The 16,295-nt window shown below is 36.5% G+C and overlaps 1 protein-coding gene across 2 annotated transcripts in view; it reads right to left on the bottom strand.

Annotated features, from left to right (window-relative positions):
• LOC128557000 (polyamine-modulated factor 1-binding protein 1-like) overlaps positions 1–15,128 on the bottom strand; it is a 32,786-nt gene extending 17,658 nt beyond the window's left edge. For both annotated transcript variants that reach the window (XR_008370974.1, XM_053543361.1), the window contains exon 1: positions 15,033–15,128. The gene's annotated coding sequence lies outside the window, so the exon portion shown is untranslated. The remainder of the gene's footprint in view (positions 1–15,032) is intronic.
• Positions 15,129–16,295: the final 1,167 nt, after the last annotated feature.

Below are 16,295 nucleotides of genomic sequence, written 5' to 3'. Positions count from 1 at the left end.
GCCCGCTGGAAATGTAACCCAGCTGGCAATGTAACCCAGCTGTAAATCGGTAGGTAAAGTTTTTCTGTTTATTTATTTCTATTAAAACAAAGCCAATTCTTGCAATCAACTTGACAGTTTTGTCAAGGAATGACCATGGCTTACATTTACAATTTCTGTGCCAAATACGATCGTTACATTTTGAGATATTCGCTAACAATTTCTTCGGTTTGAAACAATCGAGCAAAAATCCAAAGTTTTGCGCAAATTGTTTTGTTTATGAACAACCTGTGAACACTTTTATCATCTGGTTTAACAGATGTGTCCTTTCGGAACACCTGTGTAAAGTTTCCGGGTTCTACGTTATTCTTGAAAAAGTATATTAGACGTTAAATAGGCATGGTCGAGAAAAAAAAGACTGTCGAAAACGGCCGCTAGTGCTGTCGTTGAACTCGGATGTTAACATTTATAGACTATCCATTAACTCCGATGATTTTAAATACTTTTGTATGTAAAAAGTATTACTGGCAGTGATTTGACGGAAACGTAATTATTTTTTAAAATGGCACTTTCATTTCAAGAGGCTTTAGGACTATATTCCTTCACACCCGGGCTGAATTTTAACCTAGTTCACGCGTTCTTGCCATTTTTCCGCCATGCGAAAGCCAGCCATATATTTCTTGCAGTTACATCGAAGCAGTATAGTACATATTGCCATTTTGCCAGCTTTTGATGGTGGAGAAAAACTAGGTGCCTCCGGGCTACTACAGAAAGTAATTTCACCCCGGGTTTTGCAAGTGCAAATGAATGCTTCTGGTCGTCAGTCCTTTGAATTTCGTTTGAAGAATTCAGTATCTTTAATGAATCTCAAATGCCCGTTCTTGTTTTGAAAAGTGTTCTTAGTGCGGTGCTTGATAGGTGTATAATCTTATTTGCTCATACATAATTATTTAATTGCTCCTAATGTAAATCTGCCATTTTGTTTTATTCATAAATACCTTTTCAACAAATACCAGTTTATTCATGGTCTAAAACTGCAAGTTGTTGATGTACAGAGGCAAACGATTGAAAACGATTGTTTCAAATCTAAATAAGCAGAACTTTGCAAAATGTTAATCAGTTATTTCTTAACATGGCAGCCACATGTTGCTTTAATTAACATATAACAAGGTAAATCGGAACTCTTCTTTGCTTAGTCAACTATCAAATAAAACCGCATGATAATAAAAGTTCTACTATACGACACAATATATTTGAAATTTTGTCTATGCATGTAGGAATTGCCAGCCTGACACAAAATACTTATTTATAGCTCTGTGTTAAAGATTTTTTTGTTATACTGACATTGGAGGTGGTCATTAATGAATGGGCCTCATTAAAACATGTGTCATCGGTAACACATGTTTGAAGTTTAAAAATAAATACTTAAAAATCAGTCCATGCATGTAGAATCAGAGCCCGGACAAGACACTGCGGGCGGACGGACGGACAGACGAAAGGAACAAAGCAACTTCTAGTCTCTAAACCAAAAGGACAATGATAAATCAACCAGAACTACTCGACATGGCAATAAGGACCATACATAAGTATATACAAACTGTTTACTGACTGCAAGTATACACATTTTACACAAATGAAAGATGAAAGAAATCGCAAAAACACAGACAGACTAAACAGATACAAAATGTACATAAAGAAGAGACACAACGGGGCATATAACATGTCTATAAGACAGGTTTTTTTTACTTTTATACAGCTGTATTCTCGATAGCCGACAGCTGACTTCAACGACTGCCTATTTCAAATACAGCGGCCGTTTTCGACAGTCTTTTGTTCTCGACCATGCCTATTTAACGTCTAATATACTTTTTCAAGAATAACGTAGAACCCGGAAACTTCACACAGGTGTTCCGAAAGGACACATCTGTTAAACCAGATGATAAAAGTTTTCACAGGTTGTTCATAAACAAAACAATTTGCGCAAAACTTTGGATTTTTGCTCGATTTTTCAAACCGAAGAAATTGTTAGCGGATATCTCAAAACATAACGATCGTTTTTGGCCCAGAAATTGTAAATGTAAGCCATGGTCATTCCTTGACAAAACTGTCAAGTCGATTTGCAAGAACTGACTTCGTTTTAATAGAAATAAATCAAAAACTTTACCTACCGATTTATAGCTGGGTTACATTTCCAGCTGGGTTACATTTCCAGCGGGCGTCAGGATAGCCGGTTATCCAGTGTGATAATGTTAGACTGACTATAGCCAAATATGTTATCCTCTTTAAATAAAATCATTATTATTAATATTTTTTTATCACTACTACTACTACTACTATTACTAAAGTTTACCGGTTTTGATTTTCCATCTGATAATTTAAAACAGCATGCCTCCAGATCGTTCGATAACAAAAAAAAATGTTTTTTTTAGATATCTTGAAATAAATGCTGTATTTCTTAAGAAGGCTTTAAAACTTAATTACTGACAAACTTTCTGTTGGAAACACTTGAGAATTTGCTGTTTTTACTACTTTTTACGATGAAAATTGAAAAGCGGTTGCACTGGCACCAGACCAGAAAGAAAATGCCTCTGTACATGTTATACCCTACCCCTAGGTATCATATAGGAACCATGGTCGTGAACGGGAAAATATACTAACCCATTTCAATCGCGTATTTCATACCTAAAACGCCCAGTTCAGTAAATGTGTACTATTGATATTAAACAAGTGGTAATTTATCTTCCATTGTGTACCGGTCACATTTCTTCAATACTTCTTATCTTAGAAAAACAACGTGTAGTTTATAGTTTTTTCAACGGTACACAAAAAAACTTGCTTGAACTTCCCTGGTGAAGTTCCGGTCTAGATTACAGACACACTCTAATTGGCTGATGTGAAAATGTATGCCCGTCGTCATTTTACTACACATGTACGCTGAAATAATTATATGCAGCATAAATGTGCAAAATGAATTAAATAAACATAATAGATGTATACCAATGTATGATTTCATATTCAAAATCATATACAAGATGAATTTCATTCATCATTTCGAGTCTTATCGTAAAACTGTGACTGTACTGCATCCTGTTTTTGTTTGTTTACATTTCGCTTAACATGTGCATACTGCCGTGACCTCTAGACCGGATGTTCATTAGGAGAGTTCACACAAGTTTTTTCTGTAACGTTGACTAAAGCATAAAATATGTGAAGCATCTCTGCAATATGGAATATTAAGACAATGTGACAGGTGCACGAATGAAGATAAATTATCGCTTGTTTAATATCAATAATACACATTTACTGAACTGCGTCTTTTAGGTAAGAAATACGCGATTGAAATGGGTTAGTATATTTTCCCGTTCACGACCATGGTTCCTATATGATACCTAGGGGTAGGCTATAACAAGTACGGAGGCATTTTCTTTCTGGTCTGGTGCCAGTGAGCGGTTGTCACGCTTTTACTCCAGGTAAACTGTCTTTTAAAATATGTTAGAAACAAACATTCATATTCTAATGTTCATAATATGATCAAACTTCAATTTGAAAGAAAAAATATTTTTAGCCAAATCTGGAGGCATGCTGCTTTAATAAAATTTAGTCTGTGTTCCGTGAAAACAGCCCTAAATATAAATTTACATTGAAATTGCTTCACGTTTTTTGAGGAATAAGAAAGTGACATCCAAGTCCAGACCTTTTCCCACGGGAGGGTACTACTGAGTGCATTTTCCCATTTTTTTTCCGGTTTGAGTTTTAAACTTATTTCTGTAAAATACCGCGCACATTCGGTTTAGGTTTTTATGACCTTTCGGGAAAAGCTTTTAACTGCAGTTCATCTAAATAAATTTATAATTTAACTGCGTTGAACTCCTTGCTTTAAAGGTGCAAAATAAAGACAAATGAATAGACATAAATCTTAAAACAAGACTACACATTTTGAAATAAACTACTAAACATTACGATAGCCGTGCAATATTCCCTTGAAGTCAACCCATGTACAGAGAAACAAATGATTGTTTCTGTATTTTCTTAGACTGACACGGGTGGTCATTTTGTCCTACTTTCGTGTTTATCGCTTTTCCGTAATCGGTTGGAAATTCTTCTGGATCACGAGATTTAAAAATTAATTCAAACGAATATCCGTTTAAAGACTCGCGACAGAAACTCTGTAATAGCATGATGGTAATTATACACGATTTGCATGAAAAATATGAGATGTACAAATTTTTAGTTTCAAATTGACAGTGACATATATTAGGCCAAGACAATGTGTTTAATGTCTAAAATTTTATTGAATCAATGTAGCCATATGTACATAAATCAGTGTATTTAGGTAAATTTCAATCACATTTTGTTTCTACAGTGTAAGATTGTTATTAATTTATATTCTTAAAACTATGCTGAAAAGAGTTTGCAGACGAAGTTGTGAAAATACTTTTAATTTGGAAGGGCCTAAATTGTCCTCCCGAAAACTTGTAGTATAGCTGTATATTACTTGTATCATAAGAATGATTTTCATGAAGTTTTTGTGTTACAAAAATGTTAAATTTCCTATGCTAAGTTTGTAAAAATCACGTTATCGTTTGGGCATATAATATATGTTGCATCTATTAATATAAATTTTAGTCTCGTTTCGGATGATTCTTCCGAAAAAAACCGAAGATGAGTAACGGGTTCGTAAGCAGTAGTATAGTGCGGCCGATTTCGCATCCAGCCTGGAGCCCTGGAGCCTATCACGTGACCCCATGACGTCATCGCGTGGGGGCGTGACTAAGGTCGGAAAAACCTATGACGTCATCAATAGGACAAGGTAAACAATGGCGGAGTAAATGAGTCATGGGAAAAACCCGTGACGTCATAGCCCAACCCTAATATAGGACAATAAGGGCAGCCGCACCTTCCGAGGTCACCCCGGTCAATGCCCTAGAACAATGGAGGGTACCCAACCCAACAGTCCAGACTCTAATTTGATAAGTCGATCGGAAATTCCCACGACGTCATCGAACACTCCCGTAACATTTCGTTACCAGCCAACATCTCTATTTTAGCACGGCTCTGACTCAACATTCCTTAAAAGAAAGGGGTTTTGAAATCAATCGAAAGCTTATTTGCTTTATTAAGGTCAGATTGATTTTTTAAAATACAACGATTTAAATATTTGAGCGACATGTCACCCTTAGATAACGGCGAGATGTTTACAAACATTTAAAAAAAGACGACCGTTCGAAGTGACCTTAGCTACAATGTCAACAGTGTAATCTAGATGATAGCCACGCGTCCGTTGGCCTTACAAATTAGATAACGGGCATAAAAGCAAACATTCCAGTTCACAGTGATAAACCAAACACCTTTTATCACCACAAATCGTTTAACACTATTTCTCATTGTTTCCCTTTTGATAACAACTAATCTCTCATTGTAATATTTAAGCTTTTTCACAATTGACTATTGAGCTTTCAATCGGTTTCAATTACACTGTGTGTGGTAAGGCGGAACATGATCTCTTCTTAAATAACTGGTGAAAAAGTCAACAAACTTTGTAATTTTGATGTTACTTTATTTTCATTTTTCATATTATAGTCAATTTTATTTATTTTCTTGTAGACATAGCAAGAAATCACCTCCTCCTCATTCAATAATAGCTAGATAAAACAAAGTCATGTTTACAGTTTAATTGTCTTTTTTCAACCACTTTAATAACGTTTTCCAATAATGCATATTCGGGGCTGATTTTTTAACCTTAACAGTTTGCTTTCTGCCCAACGCTCGACCCTCTGCATCGGCCCCTCGGCATCTATCTGTGGCCGATAGATACCGCTAGGAATCGCGTTTTTCGCGACATGAGAGACAAATATAGGAAAACGATAGCGAAAGTCTGTGCAAACGCTATGCTATGGTACCATGCTCTTAAAGAAGATCCTATTTATGAGCCATTAAGGAAACGGCATCCGATCTGGAGTTGATGGATGGCTACCCTATTGGGGATGCGTGAAAGTACGCGATTAACAAAATGATTCACCCTTTTGAAAATGTTCTAAAAAGATACGAACCTCCAGAAATAACGGAAACAGCACCAGTTCGACAGGATGGAGCTGGAGTTGGAACTGGAAGAGTGCCACAGATAGACGCCGAGGGGCCGGTGCAGAGGGTCGAGCGTTGGGCAGAAAGCGAACTGTTAAGGTTAAAAAATCAGCCCCGAATATGTATTATTGGAAAACGTTATTAAAGTGGTTGAAAAAAAAGACAAACTGTAAACATGACTTTGTTTTATCTAGCTATTATTGAATGAGGAGGAGGTGATTTCTTGCTATGTCTACAAGAAAATAAATAAAATTGACTATAATATGAAAAATGAAAATAAATTAACATCAAAATTACAAAGTTTGTTGACTTTTTCTCACCAGTTATTTAAGAAGAGATCATGTTCCGCCTTACCGCACACAGTGTAATTGAAACCGATTGAAAGCTCAATAGTCAATGGTGAAAAGGCTTAAATATTACAATGAGAGATTAGTTGTTATCAAAAGGTAAACGATGAGAAATAGTGTTAAACGATTTGTGGTGATAAAAGGTGTTTGGTTTATCACTGTGAACTGGAATGTTTGCTTTTATGCCCGTTATCTAATTAGTAAGGTCAACGGACGCGTGGCTATCATCTAGATCACACTGTTGACATTGTAGCTAAGGTCACTTCGAACGGTCGTCTTTTTTTAAATGTTTGTAAACATCTCGCCGTTATCTAAGGGTGACATGTCGCTCAAATATTTAAATCGCTGTATTTTAAAAAATCAATCTGACCTTAATAAAGCAAATAAGCTTTCGATTGATTTTAAAACCCCTATCTTTTAAAGAATGTTGAGTCAGTCCCGTGCTAAAATAGAGAAGTTGGCTGGTAACGAAATGTTACGGGAGTGTTCGATGACGTCGTGGAAATTTCCGATCGACTGATCAAATTTGAGTCCGGAATGTTGGGTTGGGTAACCTCCATTGTTCTAGGGCATTGACCGGGTGACCTTGACCCGATGACTCATCGGAAGGTGCGGCTGCCCTTATTGTCCTATATTAGGGTTGGGCTATGACGTCACGGGTTTTTCCGATGACTCATTTACTCCGCCATTGTTTACCTTGACCTACTGATTACGTCATGGGTTTTTCCGACCTAAGTCACGCCCCCACGCGATGACGTCATGGGGTCACGTGATAGGCTCCAGGGCTCCAGGCCGGATGCGAAATCGGCCGCACTATACTACTGTAAGCAGTTGGAAAACATATTTTTTGTTTGAAATTGGCAATTGTTTTTATTTATTTTTTGGGTTATTCTTGAACATATTCATCACTACTTGGTCAGATCCGATGCAGTGGGTCATACTTTTAGTAAATAGGAAGTCTCAGCTACAAACTCTGGTTTTCATATAATACTCGTTCGGGTGTTAGTAGTGGACCTTTAAAGCTGCTTTCCACACTCTAATTAAATTTCGTTATAGGAAAAAATAATTCTACTTGTACGTGGTCAAATAATTCTGGTTTCAATAGCGAAACATTAATAATTGTTAAATTCGGCGTACTTTCAAAGATTTCAATGGTAAACTACTAACTGTCGTCGACGACACTTAGCAGTTATAAGATAACCACTTTTTGGCCAACAGTAACAGAAACAGCAGTAACACCGTTTGCAAACCCTATTCATTCTCAAAGTATGCGCGTTGCCCTACATGCTTTTAAAAGAAATTAACATCACGTTTAAATTATTGTATAATAAACTGTGTCACATTCCCTGACAGTTTGTCTTTAAGCTGTTGAATATACCCCCAACGAACATTTACATTGCATATAAGGCCGTATATTAGAATATTCGCAGTTAAGTACCGAATTTCTTTACCCAGAAGCCTTACTGTGCACTAGGGCAGCCATTTTGTTACTGTTTGCCAGCTAAGTGTGCGCTATTTTGATTATCATAGTCTACTTCCAATTTCACATTCTAAAAATTGATTTCGGTACTCCGAGGAAAATAAGCGATTACAAAGTAACAAAATGGAATTTAGATAAAATATTTTTGCTATTTGCATAGTCTGAAACCATAAAGAAAATAATGACAAATGGTAATATTGCTTGCGATTCTATGGAAAGTAGCTTTAAGTGCTGCAATATATGTTTCGAAGTGCTCGATTTAATAATGTTCCATTCAGAGATCTATGTGCGTTTAGTTTTTAATAATTTAATGACGTTTTGAGAGAAAATAAAAGTATTTATCGAGATATCCCAGATCTGTGTAAACGAAAGAATGTTACCTTTTAAAACAGCTTCAAAATTCAAAGGATAGACGCGATATTTACGTCATTATTACTAAAAATATCCATGTTGTTGATATATTTCATTTTCAAAAACATCATTTGCTTTCGATCTTATTTTTTTAGCTTCTAACCGTGTAGATCTAATAAAACTGTTATTCTCGAGTTTTTTTTCCATTTCTAAAATAGAAATATCGCTACTTACATTTTTTTTAATTTTCAAGTTCTCTTACTAAAATGGGTACCTTCTGAATAGTCTAAAGAAATTGATTTTACTTTATGCTTTGTCATATCCAGCCATTCTCGTTTTGTGTTAAATTTATTTTTACAGCTTGCCCAGTATTTCCAGAAAAAAATCAATTATTTCTATATATTCCAAATCATTTAAAATGCTTGCATTTGAATTCCGTAGACCCGGGCTTCATTATCTAATACCATAGATAAAAGTTCATGGTCGGAATATAAGAAATTATTATATTCGGATTTGGATTGCCCCGCTTAAAAGTGCATTGATTGATTTTCAGCCGGGTTACACCTTCTCCAAATGTCTTCAAGGTCTTGTTCGCGCTTTTATTCTAATATCTTTTTCAATGTTATTCAATTCAAATGTATTCAGGCATATGATCATAAAGCGTTTTCCTATCTACTTTGAAATTCAATGCACAATTACAAACACTGGTTAGGTTAACTGTCCGCCGTTACATAACTGAAATACTGTTGAAAAACGGCGTTTATCCCAAAACAAACAAACAAAAAACTTTGAGATTCAATGTTTACTTTACTAAAATTGCAACACCCCGTGTCGAATTATTGAAATTGCTCCAGAAGGAATCCCCGCCCCATTGTTTACCCCCACTAGATCGATTCGTGATTGTTATTACAATGCATTTCTTATAAAATTATGACATCGAAATTTTTCAGGGGCCGTTCTTTAACGCCACTCAAGCCATTTACATTTATTGATGCGAAATGAAAAGAAATATTAAAAGTGTAACGAGTTTTACAAAAGATGTATACATTTTGTACATTTTATTTCATTCAGCGGTCCTATTCTGCATAATCTAGCCTTTTTACGACGTACAAAGAAATATCTGTTTTCGTGTCATTTTGAATGTTTGATATGTCATAAGAGAAAGAGCTTTAAAAGCATAGATCCAGTACTATATAAGTGCACCCACCCCCCCTCGCCCCCCACAATCCAATAAACAACTCCATCCTTATCTGCTTATCAGCGATTATGTAATATTAATTAATTGGGTGGCAATTAGTACAACAGGGGTTCCCCACTAAACCTTTAAGATATGTGCCATTGAATTGAAAGAAAATCATTTTTTCTTCAGTGAATGTATAAAGATGATAATAATAAATAAGTAATAATGATAATGATAATAATAAACCACATGCAGGGGCGTAGCCAGGATTTTGAAAAATGTACGCAGGACGAGGCACGAATAGCCGAGGGGGGAGAGTGTGGGAGGGGGTCTCCCCCTCCCACCGGCGGGGGTCCGGGGGACCTCCCCCTGGAAAATTTTGAAAAAAAGAACATGAAAAGACGCATTCTGGTGCATTTTAAGAAACGCATATAGCAACCCATGAAGAACTTTAGCATGCTGTGCTGCTTTGACCAAGTCACATTGAGGGTCTTGCATTGAATCCGTCAAAGGATTCAATGTATCTAAGGGACCGCTGACGCAACACAAAGCGACAACAAAGTCAAAAGACAGGACAGCCTTTTGAAGGCTTGAGGGCTGTGGACAGTTTTGGTGTCCATGCCAACTTGAAGGTCAGTAAGTGTTTCTAGAATTGACTTGAAGTGGGTATAGAAAGCAGTGATGCTTTCCGAGTGCTGAGACCACCGTTTTGGGGCAGAACTTCTTTAAGGCTTCTCCGTCATCGTTATGAGAGCTATAAACTCCGAGACTTTTTCGGAGAACTTGTGATAAAAACAATACATCCCCAACAACGGTAAACATCGACTGCACAAACGCTACCCTGCAAGCATGACATATTGCTAAGTTTAGACGGTGGTTGCGACAGTGAATATACTTTGCGTTTGGAAATTCTGCAGAAAATCTTGCCTGCACTCAACGGTGACAACCGGACATGTTCCAGCACCGTCGTAACCTTGTCCAACGAAAAAGTTTGGTTCAGGTTGTGTTTGTGTATTTCATCTAGTAGCAACTGGTGTAGTGTTTCACCTGTTGTTTCTGTTGTCTGACAAATGAAAGAAAATCCTCGTGGAGCACATGCTTCCCGGAACTCTGACGTTCAATATAACCAGACAAAAAGCAAACTGTTCTGTATTGCTGACATCAGCAGATTCATCTGCAAGAATAGAAAAGTACCTCGCATCTTGGCAACGGTGCACGATAGAGTCCGAAATCTGATTGCCGCATATATGTATGAATTTCGTTTTGAATAGAGGGGCTTAAATACTGTGCATGTTTGGGAGAATTTGCTAGATGGTCGTGCAAGTCACTGTCTACTTCAGCGCGATAATTTATCAAAGCTCTGAAGTTACTTTTTCTTCTGTTTTGCCACGAAAGGCTATGTTTTGTTTTCCCAGCAAAACTTATTGTTTTAACAATAGATGTCAAGGCTTTCTTATTTTTTATCGACTTTGTTACTGTAAGCGTTCGAGCCAAACTCAACAACACCTTTTTCTTGATTTTGACATATTTTCATAATTTGTCAGCTTTAGTCATTGCATTACTGTCACGGATCAGGTGATTTTTTATGCATCCCTATAATCCTAGACACATTGCTCCAGTCTACAAGGGGCTTAGCAACGAAGTGTTTTTCAGATGAATTAAAGACAAAACAAAAAAAAAAACAAAGAAAAATATGTGCACAAAAAACACCATTGACTGAAGGACTATACCTTAAATACGGGTAGTTTTTCAGTATCAAACACTAGGTCAGGTACACGCCTAGCTGCCCCGCTTTTGCTGTGAGTGCTTTTGGGCTTTACCCAACTCCGCGAAGGCTCATACCTTGATATCAAAGTCGACATTTTCATGGAATCAGACATCCGGAGTCTTCTTGTGACATCAATGGTTCCAATGTCTAGAAAACCGCGCACCCAGGGAGCAAACCGCTGAGTACCCATCATTATGGCAGTGATCTGCCTGAAATTGTTTTGGGGAAGATGTGGACTCTTTGGGAGAAGATTTTGTGTTGTCATCCGAAAATGACTGAGAATTATCAGCAGGAACAGTTGATGTACTTTCACTGTCATCTGGAGTAGAATTTGGGGTTTTAAAACACTGAAAAATGGACTTTTGTCCAGGAAGAGGTCGAGGAGGTTTTCTGGAGCTCATCTCTATTAAAAATATATAGAGAGAGATCTATATAGAGCTCAAAAATGCCTTTGTAATATATATACATGTATATAGATATATATTTATCACATATATAATCTGTGATTTTTACAGAAATTACAAAATATGAAAAAAAATTCAGTTAGATATTTGCGTACTCGTACTGTTATTATTAATATAATGCTGTACTCTAAATAGTGACCAGAACCGAATCGCTACACATACATGTAAACGATAAGTTAGTGCTACGTAGGAGTGACGTCATCGGTATAGACGGAGTTAAATGTGACATTTTGGCAGGTGTCAAAACTGACCCAGATTATTGATTTAGGTTACTTTCGGTACCCAGTACTCTTGCACTAAGTTCAAACCCGTTTACACCATATCATGTTTATAAATTATACGTGTAGTAAATGAAATACATTGGATATGAACTTGATTTTTTTTAAAAAAAAAAAAAACATGCTCTTCAATATTTCATATTTCAAAAAGTCAAGTCAGCCAAAAAAGTATTACGCAGTTGCGTAAACTGCGTAATGGGCGCTACGCCCTTGGTGTCATGAACAGTGAAAACTGGATAATTTGGTTTTATTGACAAATAATATCAATAAAATCTGTAGAAAGATCTTTAAGACGCATAAAATGCAACCAGGCAGAATAATAGCAGACTCGGTTTGATTGAGTCTGTTCATGAGAGGTAAAGAAATGTGCAACACCTCTCACGCCCCCTAGCACCGGCTTAAGCGGAATTCTATTACATATATATTGACATCCGAAAGGACCAGAAAATAAAACAACACTGATTATAAGTACGGGGAGACTTTTTACAGCCGCCACGGCACTTAAAGATTGCTGTTGTGATAGTTAATAAAATCTGTAACAAGATCCTTTGGAAGCATAGACTGCAACCAAGCAGAGTAATAGCAGACTCGGTTTGATTTAGTCTGTTCATGAGAGGTAATGAAATGTGCAACAAATATCATAATAATGAAAATGGACATACAAGACAAAGTGATCTTTTTATATTTATATTCAATACTTACAAAGAAATGGTAAAATGCTTTTATAATAAACATGCAATCTTTGTTACTGGAGTTCTATACAATAATTGGATTAAATCAATTTATTGTGTTTCATCTAGGTTGAATTTTCAATTTCAGTAATAAGTTGCATTAATTTTTATGCTTTATTTTATAACATTGAAATGAACGTGTAAGGTTGTTAAGGTCCATCTAAGAAAAATGTTCCTTACAATATTCAGAAAGCAGTGACAGAAATTAAATGGGTGAATGCAACCTTTCTCTTGAATATCCAATTTCAGTTTTTGTCAAACAAATGTTCGCAATATTATGATTTAAATTCAATGCGAATAGAATTGACAAGACTTGGGTAAATTTCTTTTTATAATATTTTTATGTTTAAAGTTGTTAACACAAACCAGATAGAAAAATTAAAACCATGCTTTTCTTCGTAAAACCATGATATTATATATAATCTATTCTTAAAAAATGTTTCTTTTTATTTTATGTTTAAACAATATTGTTTTTCATAAGAAAGTGCCCCTAAAATTAGAAGCATACTGTGAAAGTCATAAGCCCTCAAATGTATTAATGAAGACCGAAATCCCTTTGCCCAATGCGAAGACCTAGGCAATTAACTATAAAGTAGCAAGCTTGTAAATGAATATCCGGTTTAACATACAATACAATCTAAAAATATAAATCTTATATCATATCACTAATATGTACAAGATTCTTGCATGAATTAAAAACGTGTTCTTATTTTCATAACAAAACGTGAATATGCATGCAAATGACTCCTTTACACCTCATAACACGTTACGAATACATATACGATTAGCAAGTTAATTGAAAGGACTGTTGGAACGATTTAAAATACGTTTTCCACATTTAAACATAAGATCCGGATGGAGAATAAGTTTCATATACATGGACATTTTTAATTTGTTAAAATCTTCTCTTTTTTCTTTGATACATTTTTTTTGCCAATGACGGCGGTGCAGAATCAGCCTCACTTGATTGTTCTGGATATTGTTTCAGGTATATGGAGTCTGTTTGTATTTGAATCTCCGATAATCACCAAACTTTGTATTCGCTGATAACTAAATTATGGTGGATATTCAAGAAGTGATGTCGAAGTAGGATCATTTTCCTGATTTAAGGATTCAGAAATATCCATGTCACATCCTATGTGGCTCCTTCAGATATACAAAATGTAGTGCTTGTGGGAGCTGTATTCGAAGCATGTATTCCTGTATAGCTCCTGTGGAGCTGTATTCTCCGTAGATAACACCCTTGATAAAATTTAACCTAGGCACGAAACAACTGTAGCTCTGTTCCGCATATAGCTCTACGGTCTCATTATGCAACATAAAATTCATTATAGATATTGTGATTAATTTCTAAAAAGCGTCTTGAAATATAGAATAGTACGGATCCGCATTCTACGTTCAGTAATTTGTGTGAAGTTGGCTCTTAGATTGGCTATCGGCATTGAAAACCAACCGAATGACGAACTACAATGCCAAGCTCGACCATTGGCATGCATTTTTAGTTGAACAAAAAGAATATCCCTTAACATGCAGTACGAATATCAGATTACGATTTCGGATTCGGTATCGGCTTAATTCGCAAATGTCTACTTGACGGATCAGCTATTCACAATGTTCGAGATTTCAAAGCCACGCCTCTTCATACAAATGAACATATTTTCAACAGGAAGAATTGGTTAAATATAAAAATATATCGGTGTAAACAGAACACTCAAATAAAAAGATACAGATAATTATTTAGGAGTATAAATAATAATAATGCATACATAATACTAATTTATGATTAATTTAGTGAACTGCAAAGCAAGCTGTTGAAAAGTACCTTTTGCTAAAAACGAATAATAAGATTTTATTTCTGAAGTTATTTTGAAAAAAAAAGAAACACTTCTATAACATCAGATACTGAAATTATTGACACATTATCCTTAATCAATTAATAATCAATATTTGAATACGTCTGTTAGCTTAACTTATGATGTAATAGAAAGTTAAGTAAGTTAAAAGTATTCAATACCAAAATCTTGATCTGTTTATTAATATTGTCTATGTTTTATTCATATTGTCAATGCCAAAACTTTTCATACGCTCTTTTTCTTTTCGCTATGGTGTGCGGTATTTATTTCATTTTGTAGATTTTTATTCTAAGTATTAAAGATCAACCACCAAGTCTCTAAACTCTTTCAACACATCTCTAAATTCAAGACAGGAAACTGTTAAAAATAAGGTAAACACACAGAGTAGAAACAATATTTTTGAGAAATAAAATGGATAACATTTTGCACTTGCTAAAGTTTATATAATTTGACGAAATTACAGCCAGCATGGAAATGATATGAACATCTAAGAAGTTCTTAGTATTTAAAATGGCCTTACCTTGTTATAAACAATACGATTTCTATCCAAAATATTTTATAAAGCGAGCACACTCTTGAACGGCCCTTCGCGATATAGTTGGTATGTGAAATCTTGTAGGACCATATAATGAATAAAGTCGGACAACAACTGCATTCTCATTGGTTAAAGTAACAGACCATCAAACGCTTAAACGAATCACGGTTATTCAGTGATACATGTCGAAACTAACTTAACAATGCACATAAAGTATTTATCAGGCTGCTTTTCATGTTACTTTATGCAGTACATACATAGAATAATTGGCTACTATGGTGGCTGATTTCTGGCGGTGCGAAAATACGACAACACGAAAACCCGACAAATTTTACACGAAAACAAGACGTTTAGAGGGGTTTCGTGTTGGCGGGTATGAGTATGACGTATTGGCGCCCTTTATTTGTCATGCTGTCGTGTTTTGCGTGTTTTCGCCCCGCCGGCACGAAAAACCGAAAACTCGACAAATTAGGTGGTTAACCCCCATACCTCAAACTTTGGACTAAAAAAATGCAGCAGGGGCCACCATTTTATTCATATATTTCAAATATTTCCAGGCGGACACGCCCTGACCTACCTAAAATGAGGGGTTACCCCCTTCCTTACCTAACCCCACTCGGCTTATCGATGCCGCCATCATTCTTTAACTGTGTGTGGCAATTGGTCTGCTGATGCGTCAAGTGTGGTGTGCGGTGTGTTGTGTGCTTGTCACCTTCCGCTTTCAGCCTCCACCGCTGGCTAGCCTTCTGGTGAAAAAGGAGCCGAGTGCGTAAGTCTTCCCTGCCAGTACATAGCCTCTCTGCAGACAAGCTCTTTTGCAGTGCCTCCGAGTTGGCGCCACACGGTAACTGAGCACCTTACGGCCTCAGGCAGAACTGCAGGGGACTCGGAGGAGGTCTGCCCCCAGACATGTGGCATGCCAGGCCCACCGGTGTGTGGACACGCCCTGATGCCTATGAACAGACACCCAGCTATGAGACAAATAGCTCCTGTGTTCCCAGGATAGGGTTTTAACTCGGAACTAAGGGTGAGGTAACCCCGAAGGAAACCTAGAGAGTTGAAGACAGAGGTGCTGGGCCATTGGCACTCTCTTAACAAACCACAGCACCATGCAATATCGCTATGTCTACACAGCCATCTGGTATTCAACAACGTGCTGCTGAATCTCTGAAGTCCCTCCAGGGGATTCATTCCCGGGGCTCTGAGCCTCGACAGAGTCCACCCACAGCTACGGGGGGTCCCTCCTTC

The sequence above is a fragment of the Mercenaria mercenaria genome, chromosome 5 (genome assembly GCF_021730395.1).
Source record: "Mercenaria mercenaria strain notata chromosome 5, MADL_Memer_1, whole genome shotgun sequence".
Taxonomy (NCBI): Eukaryota; Metazoa; Mollusca; class Bivalvia; order Venerida; family Veneridae; genus Mercenaria; species Mercenaria mercenaria.
This window is presented reverse-complemented; position numbering and strand designations above follow the sequence as displayed.